Genomic DNA, 8,789 nt, shown 5'->3' with positions numbered 1-8,789 from the left:
GTTAGCAATGAGCACAACACTAAAATGGCTGAAATCAGGGCCGCCATCAGGAATTTTGGGGCCCCATACAGCCTAAGTGTCTGCCCCCCCCCCCCCCACCATTTTAAAACTACGGTACTTTATTTTGCGACATACCAATTATGTATTAAATTTACCTTTCCAAAAAAAAATTAAACCCTGCCACTACAACAAGGTACACTTGTTTGACAGATTAATATATGCTAATAACGCACAAAATATATTCAAGTGACATCAACATATTACATACATATAAATAAATAACCAGAACAGTGCAAATACACCAAATTAACAAAATATTATTAATTTTGCCATCAACAATATTAAAAGCAGCAATAAGATGGCACAAAGGATAAAGACAAAATACTCCTGCATCACACTAGAAAAATATTTGTTTTCACAATAATACCAATAAATAACAGGTAACCAGAAGATAAATTATACGCAATAATGTTTAAAACTATAGTAAACTCCACCATAGGTGTAAAAAGCACAGTGCAAGAAAAAAGAAGAGAAAGAGGAGGGAAGAGCAAAAAAACCTTCCCTCTTCTTCTCATTAACCTCTCCACCTATCTCCTTATAGCATTTTCCAAAGTTTGCAAAATTTTAAAATTACTTTATAAAAAAGAACATACCCTCGTGTATCATCAAATCCATATTATGAAGCAAATGTGCAAAAAATCCAAGATTTTTTCTCATACATGTACCTGCTATTGAGTTCCATAACTTAATATACTTAAGCTTTTAAATGTATAATGTATAATATCTCTTAACAAATAACATGTCCGTGGCTCTAAGAGCAACACCTTTTTCCCTCTTTATTCTTTCTTCTTCTTTTCCTAGGATGTTATCATATCTATTAAACATACGGTGAGATATTACTGTGTATGCATTTAATATAATTTAGAATGTGAAATTTAAAATAACAAACTCCTGCTTCAGATCTTCTCTGTACAAGTCTCAAAATATGATGTAGTTTGTTTTTTTGAAAAGTCTTTAGTAGCTCTACCCAGCTTCTCCTTTGCATATTCAAATCTTTCCACTTCCCACAATGCTTGCTTCTCGAATCCAGGATGGTGTTTGCTTCTCAAATCTAAAATGGCAAGATGGCTCCAAAAAACATGTCAACTCCAAAGCAACATATCTTTTCCTCACACTTAGAAGGGAACAATTTTAAAAAAAATCTAACACCATAATCAAAATGTATACCAAATTAGCTCTGATCCAAACTTCATCGTTCAGGCAGAATAGAGAAAATTAGGCATTTTTGCTGATTTGTGCTCTTGCCTGGTGCCAATTGTAACAATTTTGCAACTGAATCCAATTAGCTTCCTTAGAACTCACCAGCACACTGTTCAATGCCCCCTCCCCCTAATTTTTCAATTTTGCCAGGCCCCTGATGCCAGTACCGGTAATACTGCCCTATCGATGGCCCTGGCTGAAATTGATAAGTCATTCTCCTGCTTCATTTTTGTTTCCTGCATTACATAGTCCAGCATTTTTCTCCTTAATATTTCCAGTTACCATTCATAAGTTGCTATTGCTTGCATATTATGCCAATTTTAGATTGAACTTGGTCATAAAACCCATCCACCTCCTCTTCATCTGCATCAATGGTCCCAATTCACTGAGATGTCAGTTTGTAGTCATTTTACTTTATCTTTCATCGTGCTGGATTTTCTTACTTTTCTACATCTTATATTCCATATTCCCATTGAGTTTGTCTTTGCAACCTTATATTTTCCCCTTTATGGGACATCAACATGATGCGCAAAAGGCTTTAACTTAGCCACATCATTAGTACTCAAAAATTCTCAGCTCTTCTTCAGTACGATTTTGAGCGCCATCTGATCTGAGGAATCCTCATGTGGCAGTATATTGCCAGCTAGTTTATGTTTTCTATCCAGGTGGTTTTCTTGGTAAAAAATATAGTAGTGGTTTACTATTGCTTTATTTCATACAAGCAAATAAACAAATGTTGTGTCTCACAGTGTGTTCTTCCTGTCACAAAACATCTTCAAAAAGGAGAAGCGTGGGATGATGAGGCATTGGCATTTAACCAAAGTGACCCCATGCATAAGCTAATGCATTAGGAAACTCTCTCTTGAGTCTATGTCACTTTTTCCCTTAAAAATAATTGCTGTGTAGCTAAGGTTTTATTTTTACTTGCTGATGCAGAATAAGGATCTGTTATATGACAGCATAATGGCACTTAGGAAATGTTTCTTCCTGTGTCTCTATGAGATTCTGGATAAGTCACTGAATGTCTCCAAGAACATGTCAATATTGAATATTTATGTTTTATAATAATAATAATAATAACAACAACAACAACAATAAAAGTAATAATATTAAAAATAATATTAAAAATAAAAATAAAAATAAAAATAAAAATAAAATAAAATAAAATAAAATAAAATAAAATAAAATAAAATAAAATAAAATAAAATAAAATAAAATAAAATAAAATAAAATAAAATAAAATAAAATAAAATAAAATAAAATAAAATAAAATAAAATAAAATAAAATAAAATAAAAATAAATTTATTAGATTTGTATGCCGCCCCTCTTTACTTTATTTATTTATTTATTGGACCCTCTCTGAGGACTCGGGGCAGCTTACAACTTATAAAAACAATACAAAGTATTCTAAACACAATTAAATTTAAAACTAGCTAATCTAAAACCCAAGTCAATCATTTCCATTCAAACAACAACCATACATTTCATTTATTGGCCAGGGGGCTAGAATCTAATGGCCCCAAGCCTGGCAGCAAAGATGAGTCTTCAAACTTTTGCGGAAGATGAGAAGGGTGGGGGCGGTGCAAATCTCCGGGGGGAGCTGATTCTGGAGGACCGGAACCCCCACAGAGAAGGCTCTTCCCCTAGGTGCCACCAGGCGACATTGTCTAATTGATGGGACCTGGAGAAGGCCGACTCTGTATAAACTTGCAAATGTAAAGATTTTCAATATCCAATATATGGTCAGAAACAATCCTGCATGCTTTCCCTCTGGACATTAGCATTCTGATCTTGTCATAGTCATGAAACCTAGTATGACAGATCAATATATATTTCAGCCAACATTTTTCCTATTGGGGAGACAGTAACTTCTTTTTTTACTTCAATTTCTTAAAAGGTTGTTAGCAGTTTCAGGGCAAATGATTAAGGAGAAAATTGACTCAGATTTGATTCTAACTCTAAAATTCTGTTTAGAAATCTCACATCATAAGAACCATATCTATAGGGATTTATATTCTAGTATATTTCAGAATCATTATTTCAGAATAATGTCCGTTATTAATAAATGTAAGCGGAATTATCTAAATGAAATTACGAGGATCATATTCTAGTTTTCTAGGAAACATTAGAAATATTAGTAAAGATTGACGTATATCTGCAAAATTAGATGCAAACATATTATTTAATCAGGCATAAGAAGAAATTTCTATTTCCAACTTTCAAGGATTTTTATAGGACTGTGAGATCTTCCCTTGAACAAGATGAAAACTAAAATGCATAGAAAATTATAATTCTTTGCTGCTATCTTGGTATTTGGTTTGTTTCGAAGTCCAGATCCAGTAGTCCTAGTATTCAAAATCAATTTTGGGGCTAAATTTTGGATCTGCTGCACGTCATAAGTAAATTGCTCCTGTTGATAGTAGCAAACATTAGACAAATTGAAAAATAATGCAAGTTAAATCAGGTAAATCAGGTTACTATATAACTCTTACAATTTATTTTTCTAGGCACGGAAATTTTAATAAGTAAATTCCTTAAAACAGAACATTTCTCTTTTTTCAGTCTCATCCAGAAGTCTGAAGAAAGGTCAGGTTCCTTTGACAAATAACAGAGAGATGCTATGCTCACACAAGATCTTCATCATTTATCTGATTTTTGAAGGATGCACAGCCCAAGTGCCTAGACATGTTGATTCCATGTCTCAAAAATGCAGTTTTGCAATTCTTAAGGGACACGCTATCTTCTAGCAGAACTGTTCATAACCATTCCAGTAGTTGAAGGACATCTGAGGACATCATATTATAGCTTTCTATGTTTTAGTATTAGTTGGGTATGGACAACTGTGGGAGGATTGGGGCCTTCTTAGACAGACTGTGGTTCAAGGGTTTACTCCTTTGAGATGTCCTCATCTAGACAAAAAATAAGGCGGATTCAATTTACCAGTGTGCACAAGAAGTTTCTTTAAAAAGTTGTCTCTATAATTATCTGTGTAGACGTGCAAAACTGTGTATAATTCTTTTTCCAAGGACATAAGCATAGCCATAAGACTCTGTAACATTCTGTTTTATTTTTCCTCTAGTTTGCATGTCTAAACATTATTTTCATTATTACACGTGAGAGGCTTATTGGTGAAGCTGTTCTACCCCTTTTTGTTAGGAGCTAGCTCTTCTCTGCCCCTTACAGGGTACTTTTGCCCAAGCCATTTCCCTATTTATAAATATTGCAGGTATTTCAGGCAACTCTGAAATATTCAAGATTCTTTCAACACCTAGTTCTCAAATTAAGGAAACAATTTTTGCTTCAATGTGGAAGACGCCATTACATTAGAGAAAAAGTTCACCACACTGCTGGATTAATTTTGCATACAGATATGGCCAGGGGTGGTTAGCAGGCAGGATGGGGTGGAACGCAATTCCACTGGCGGAAATGAAGATGCATATGCAGCTCCAGCTGATCAGCGGCTGTCACTTCCTGGATTCCTGGTCTCGGCTCGGCTCTCCTTTTTTCCCCTGCTGCTGCTGCTGCTGCTGCTGCTGCTGCTGCTGTGTCTGTGCTCCTTGCTTTTTTCCTCTTTCCTCCTTCCTGGCCTCAGACAAGCTTCCCTCTCTCCTGCCCGGCTCCCCTCCAGCCTCACACGGCCACCTACCATCTGAGGTGCAAGCAGAAGGCGTGGGTGGAAGCGGTGCTGGCAGCATTTATGCTTCTGGCAGCACCCAATCGCCTAGCTACCCAGCCTGAGGCAGGGAGGGGTGACCCAGGAAGGAGAACGCGGGAAACGTGAAGCAAATTTGTCACCCCAGCGAGCGACCCCAGTCCTTGTAAGTCGAGGACTTAACAGTTCATTGAACATTGATGACCATTCAAGCCATTCCCACCTGGTCACATGGCCAGCAAGCCACTCCTACCCAGTTACATGACCATTAAGCCACACCCACAAAATAAGCCACACTCACAGTGTGGCAGTAAAAATTTTGGCTGCCCATTGCTGCATATGGCCCTTTTTACCCAGGTGACTGTGTTGAACTGGATTTGAAATTTCTCCAGGGAAAGGAAAAATTTCTGAAGAGTAGGATTCCCTGTTGCACCGCTCCTGAAGTAATCTAATTAAATGAATTCCTTCTTAATCTCTTTCGTGGGATTTAGTAGACATGAAGAAAGAATTATACAATCAAGATCAGGCCATTCAAACACAGCCTTCAATTACATGAAAACAAATAATGTAGAACAGGGCTGTCAAACTCATGGCCTGTGATCTGGATGCATCATGTGCTAGGCACTTCCATGCCCAGTTTAGTGAAGGGGAGAAATATGATACATCACATGATGATGCAGTGATGACGTGAGTTTGACATCCTTGTTATAGAAGAAAATCACAATCCACCATAAACATTTCCCCTTTGGTAGAATTTTTAAAGCAAATTCCCTTTCCTCTAATTGAATGATAATTTGTAGGGAAAATGCTATTCTGAAGGAACATGAAGACTTCAGTTCCATGATAATATGTGCCCTGTAAAAGCCTAACTTTCAATAGCAGGCATCAAAGAGATTTATGGTGGACCGATCTTCATAGCAACCCTGATATTAAATTTTCTTTAATCAAGTCAAATCTGAAATGCATTGGGGAAGGTGATCCAATTTAAGCAGAAATAGAAGGCCGGCTGCTTGAGGATGGCCGGGAAGTTGTGGTGGGGCTGGACAAACACAGCCATCACCAGCGAGAACCAAGATGGGGGTGATTGCGCGAGTGGGTGTGATTCTCTGTCATGCCCAGCGCTTAGCACGGGGCAGGATGAGGCGGAGGGTGGGGTGGCAAGCTCGCCACTCCACGCCCTCTTTTGTTGTGGCTCATCGGTATGATGGCAGGCAGCCGCCCGCCCTCCCCTTATCTTAGTGTGATTATGGATCACCTCCGGGGATCAAGTAGGAATTGATTGGCGGCCGCAACACATTTAAGTTTCAGTCGGTTTTTTGCCTACTCCACACTGGGGATAGATGGGAAGTGGAGTGGTTAGGGGTTGCTTAGCAGGGTCGTTTCTCTAGGATTAGGTCAATTGGATTGAATCCCTTTGGTCACAGGGAAAGATGGTATGGTGCGGAAAAAAGGGGCCAACAGCAACTGTGTGATCTCCTCTTGGGCACCCTTTGGAAGGTGATGGGCTGCCCCTTGCCAGAAGCCCAAGGCCTACACAGGCCTGAGTGATTGGGGAGGGGGTGCCCTTGGGGCTCACCTACCACAAGCCTACAGGCAACAAACCAGGTGGAGCCTTGCCACATGTCTTGGGCATGTCTAAGAGCAAGGAAGGCCAAGGCCAAGTTCAAGGCCAAGGTCAATCATTCCTTTGCTCAGCAAGGAGCTTCGCCCATAGTTGCCCGTGAATGTTTGAATGTGAGTTCTGCCCCATTTGATTCACCTCTTCAGGTCCAGATTTAAATTAATAAAGTGACCCATAAATCCTAGGTCTGTGATATGTGTGTTTATTCCGGCATCCATCGCAACAGCCAAGCCAACATATTATACTTTCTTCTATTCTTCTCTTCTCTTCTCCCATTTCATTCCATTCCATCCCATTCTACTCTACTCTACTCTATTCCATTCCATTCTATTCTATTCTATTCTATATAGGTCTCTGTACAAGCCTTTGTAGCTCTTTTGAAAGTTGACTTACTACCTTTTAAATAGGTAAACTTCAAACTGATGTGAAAATTGTACTATTGGAATCAAAACATTCTGAGTGTAGAGTATTTTAAACACTAGATCCATGTAGAAAGCAGGGGGGAAATCCTTCCAGATCAAAATTACTATTGCTTCCCCATGAGGAAAAGGGTTATTTTATGACTCTTCAAAACTGAGCCTTGGAAATGTTTACTGTTTTGTTACTTAAAGTTCTACTAATAGATCCTGATGAATGTCTCAATCAATTTTGGTAACTTAGTAATACCCATTGGTTAAAAGAAGACACTTCAAAAGAGACATTGAAACTCTGGAGAAGGTGCAAAAAAGAGCAACCAAATGATTAAGGGACTGGAAACCAAGACTTACAAAGAGAGACTGAGGGAACTGGGCATGGATAGCCTAGAGAAAAGGAGGGCCAGAGCGGACATGATAGCAGTCTACAAGTATACAAGGGGATGTCACAGAGAGGAGGGGATCACTTTATTCTTCAGGGCACCAGAGGGCCGGATGAGGAACAATGGCTGGAAGCTGACCAAGGAGAGATTCAACATGGAGATAAGGAGGAACTTCCTGATGGTCAGAGTGATCAACAAATGGAACAACCTACCAGCGGACGTTGTGAACTCCAACACTCTGGACATTTTAAAGAGAAGATTGAAGTGCCACTTGACTAGTGTACTATAGGGTTCCTGCTTGGGCAGGGGGTTGAACTCGATGGCCTTCATGGTCCCTTTCAACTCTAACAATAAATAAAAATAAATATTTTATTTATCCATTTGTGGACCAAATTTGCATGTGGCATGTTTGACAGTGCATGCAACTGATATGTGTGCCGATGTATATTTGCTGGGTGTTCTTCAGATTGGATGTTTGGCATATTACAAGAGATTTGCTTTGGCAAATCTAAGCAATGAACAACCCAGTCCTCATCTGTACCATTTTGATCCATGCAAATCTAATTTGTCTTAACAATTCTGGTGTGTTGATAAGTTCAACTAAAAGTAGAAAAGTGAAGTTTTCAGATGGAAAAAATTAACAAGAGATAAAAATGAGACACCAAATGCATAAAAAGATTACTTTTATGATCCCTCTTTTTCCTCTTTTTTATCCTAGAACTTTATATGGTAAGAAAGAGGTTTTCTTCGGAACCATTTTCCTTACCTGGATTATTACCATACATTGATTTTGAAAACTTCAGGCTTCAAAGATGGTAGCTGAAGAAGATAAAGAACACAAACCTGTTTTTTATTCTCAGCTGTGCTCTTTGAACCAATCTCACACAGGGGCTATTTTGTGATTTCTACCTTTGGCCGTTCTGAGCAGTTCTCTTGAAGCCGAACTCTTTTCAAAGAGACAGTGTGGTGACTGTTTGATGGTAGTAGCAAACATTCGGGCTAGAAAGGGCTAACCATTCATGAGTCAAGCACTTTGGCATGGCTTCTATGGAATGAATCAATGTAAAGGAACAGAACTGGCTACTTAATGTGCCAATGACAAACTTTTTTTGCAAACGGCTTTCCCTTTACAACAAAACAATATTTAAAAAGTGCTTTTATGGGATTCTGATTTCTTTTGTTCTAGGAGCAATGTATAAAAATAAACACCTCCCTTCGTGATGGATATGAAAGAACAAAACCTGTTACCCATTTTTTATTTTTCTATTTAATATTTTTCATTATATCTTCAGCCAACTTTTTCATTCTGATAATGAAAAGGTTCTCTATAGCTTTCCTTATCTGTGTTTATTTGCCTTTTATCATATTTCGTATTTTTCGTCCTTCTCCGAGTCACCGGAGAAAGGTGACATACAAGTCTAAATAATAATAATAATAATAATAATAATAATAATAATAA

The sequence above is a fragment of the Erythrolamprus reginae genome, chromosome 6 (genome assembly GCF_031021105.1).
Source record: "Erythrolamprus reginae isolate rEryReg1 chromosome 6, rEryReg1.hap1, whole genome shotgun sequence".
NCBI lineage: Eukaryota > Metazoa > Chordata > Lepidosauria > Squamata > Dipsadidae > Erythrolamprus > Erythrolamprus reginae.
This window is presented reverse-complemented; position numbering follows the sequence as displayed.